Source organism: Euphorbia lathyris, chromosome 10 (assembly GCF_963576675.1).
Source record: "Euphorbia lathyris chromosome 10, ddEupLath1.1, whole genome shotgun sequence".
Classification (NCBI taxonomy): domain Eukaryota; kingdom Viridiplantae; phylum Streptophyta; class Magnoliopsida; order Malpighiales; family Euphorbiaceae; genus Euphorbia; species Euphorbia lathyris.
This window is the reverse complement of record NC_088919.1, coordinates 58974775-58978472: the sequence shown is the minus strand read 5'-3', so window position 1 is coordinate 58978472 and position 3698 is coordinate 58974775. Positions and strand designations below refer to the sequence as shown.

Here is a 3698-nt window from a genome sequence, read left to right as displayed (position 1 = left end):
GTTTAGGTTCCTATAGTCTATATAAACCCTCCAACCGGTGGTGGTTCGTGTAGGTATTAATTCACCTTTGTCATTCCTTACAACAGTTATGCCTCCCTTTTTAGGTACACAATGGATTGGACTAACTCATTCACTATCCGAGATCGGATAAATGATTCCATTGTCTAAAAGTTTAGTAATCTCATTTTTTACTACTTCTTTCATGTTCGGATTTAAGCGTCTTTGCCTATCCGCTTTAGGTGGCTTATCTTCTTCTAAGTGAATTCTGTGCATTACGATGCTAGGATTAATTCCTTTTAAGTCTGAAATTTTCCATTCCATACTTCCTATCCTATTTCTAACAACTTCTTTCAATTTTTCTTCTTGATCATTTGTTAATTTGTTAGAAATAATTATAGGTAGAGAATCGCCTTCACCTAAGAAAGCGTACTTCAAATGACTGGGTAATTCTTTAAGTTCTAATTTAGGGGGTATTACAATCGAAGGCGGAACTGGTCCATCTTCTCGAATCAAAGGCTCTGGGTCCTTATCTTCTAATTCTTCACCCATTATAGGTTCTATTATTTCATCATTTTTGAATAACGTCTTTGACACATTCTTCAACTAAATCAAGTTTCATACAAGCGAATTCCTCCATAGGATATTTCATCGCTTTGTTCATATTAAACTCGATTTTATCTTCTCCTATCCTCAAGACTACTTTCCTTCCGACACATCAACTAGAGCACGTCCTGTGTTCATAAACGGTCTACCAAAAATTAGTGGACAATTAACGTCATATGCAAAATCTAATATAACAAAATCGGTAGGAAAAATAAATTTATCGACTTTGACTAAAACATCTTCAATTATACCATATGGTCTCTTAGTGGTTTGATCCGCTAATTGCAAAACCATATTGGTACGTTTGATATCTTCTTCTAAACCTAACTTGTTAAAAACAGACAACAGCATTAAGTTTATACTTGCTCCTAAATCACAAAGACAACTTGGGAATTCGATATCTCCCAACTTACACGGAATAGTAAAACATCCGGGATCTTTGAGTTTAGTGGGCAAATTACTTGACACAATTGAACTACAGTCTTCAGTTAACGAAATGGATGAAATTACTTCCCAACTAATTTTCTTTGAAATCAAATCCTTTAAGAACTTACCATAGTTAGGAATCTGCGTAATTGCATCCATGAACGTCAAATTAATGTGCAAATTTTTAAGTTTGTCTAAAAACGTTAAGAGTTGTTGGTCATAGTCCTTATTTCGGACTTTGTGCGGAAAAAGTGGTTTGGGTACAAAAGTTTTTGTACTTGAGTCAATTGGTGAACTTTTTGTGTTTAAGATATCTTCTTTGGGCTTTGGTAAATCAGTTCCTGGTAATGTTGCATCTCCGGGCATTTCCGGACCTAGATAATTTTTCCCTGAACGAAGAGTGATAGCCTTTACCTGCTCTTTCGGATTTTCTTCCGTATGGCTGGGAAGACTTCCCTCTTTTCGGGATGAAATTGATTTAGCAAGTTGACCAATTTGGACCTCCAAATTATGGATGCTAGATGAGTGGTTTTTAATAAGCTGATCGAATTTATTTTCGATCCGTTTAAAACCATCGTCGTGATTACGTATTTTTCCACTGATAACATCTATGAATTTATCGATTTTAGAAGATAAAGTGCTAATCGTATCTCTTGACTGATTTTGATAATTACTGGTACGATTTTGATTAGCATTTGCATTATTATTATCTTTCCAGTTAAAGTTAGGATGATTCCTCCATCCAGAATTATAAGTAGTAGAATAAGGATTATTAGTTTGGTTTTGCCCTTGGACAAAATTTACCTGTTCGATCTCACTCATATTTTCATAATCCACATCCTTTTGGATTGGATTACCATTGGTATTGCACGGTGCCATAAACCTATCAATTTTGTGCGATAAAGCAGAAAATTGGGCTCGTAACATCTCGACTGGATCAAGTTCCACTATACCTTTAACTGATGATGTGGTTGAGGATGATGGTTTTGCCACCGGTATATGTCCACGTTCCGCAGGCCACATACTGCTGTTGATTGCCATTTCCTCCAAAAGTTCTCTTGCTTGGGCTGATGTTTTCTTCATAAATAGCCCTCCCGACATAGCATCTAATGAACCTCTAGTTGTAGGATTTAGTCCATTGTAAAATGTTCGCATTAAAAGTTCAGCGGGTAATTGGTGGTGTGGGAATAAACATTGAAGTTCTTTGAAACGTTCCCAAGTCTCATAAAGAGTCTCATTATCATTTTGAGAAAAAGAAGTTAACTCTTTTATGACTCTTGCGGTTTTTGCTAAAGGAAAATATTTTGATAAAAAAGCTTCGGCTAATTGTTCCCAAGTTTCAAAAGTTGCGGCAGGCATTGAAGTTAACCACTCTTTGGCTCTATTCTTCAAAGTAAAAGGAAAAAGGAGAAGTTTGATTGCTTCGGCAGTCACATCTGGTATTTTAAAAGTGTCACAAATTTCAAGGAAATTTGTCAAATGGGTGTTAGGATTTTCGTTAGGTAACCCGTAAAATGTTACATTATTTTGCAACATATTAAGCAAAGCTGGCTTAATTTCAAATTGGTTTGCGGTGATTCTGGGTCTAACGATACTATTGGTTGCACCGGTCACACCTGGCCTAGCGTAATCCATAAGTGTTGGTGGGTTTGCCATTTTTTCCGGCTCGGTATGTGTTTTTACTGGAGTCTTATTTTTGTTTTTCTTGTTTTTCTTGTTCTTTCTAATGGTTTTTTCAATTTCTGGGTCTATAGGGTCTGGTGGGGTGCCCAAACTTCGAGAACTGCGCATGAACCTGAAATCTTGCACGAACCGAAACTACCTACAAAGCAGAATTTGAAAAATAAATAAATTAGTAAATTAAAATTAATAAATTGCAAAAGTTAAAATAAATATGTATAAACCTAGATTCGAAATAAAACACGAAAAAATCTAAATTTTTGTTAAAAATTTTGGCGTTCCCCGGCAACGGCGCCAAAAACTTGTTAAGCGATTTCCGCAAGTGGACGGTATACGCTTGTAGTAATAAAAGATATCGAACCCACAGGGAACGCTTTTTAACTAAAAACTTGTTTAATTCAGTTTTATTCACGTCTTTAGATGTAACTAAAGAAAATCGTTTAATTGATTGTATTGGTTCGGATAAATTAGGATTAGATAAGAATATTATATTGAACTTAGAGAACAATTCTGTCTTGAGATTTTGATTATAAGACAGACGCTTTCGTATTTGGAATAAATCGAAGGTATAAAACTTATTTTCATTAAGCAAAGAAAGCAACTATAACTTTGGTATGATTATGAACATGTAATAATACAAGAATTTATGCAATTAAATGGCTTTGAACCGTAGAAATCTCTCTGGGTCGGAGCAGATTTCTACCTTAATCAAATTAGTATTTTATATCCGATAAGCCGCGGTCACGATCATATCTTCCGTAAAAACTAATTCTTTCAAGTGTTCAACAAAGTTTCTTTATAAATATGATTGTATAAAACGTTTTAATAAAAACACCAATTTATCATTTTGAAAATCATTTTGTCAGAACAATATCAAAATAACAACAGGAAGAATGTATTGTATAAAATAAATATATTATTAGTGAATTGTGAATCTTCACAAGTTAACAGAGAGGAAGAAACATGGATAGCATTTTGACGAAAACTTT

At 34.5% G+C, this 3698-nt stretch overlaps 1 non-coding gene across 1 annotated transcript; it reads left to right on the top strand.

The window, feature by feature from the left end:
- Positions 1–2200: 2200 nt before the first annotated feature.
- LOC136210127 (small nucleolar RNA R71) lies at positions 2201–2307 on the top strand. Its single transcript, XR_010677834.1, has one exon. It is a non-coding gene; the product is annotated as a small nucleolar RNA R71 (small nucleolar RNA).
- The last annotated feature ends 1391 nt before the right edge of the window (positions 2308–3698 follow it).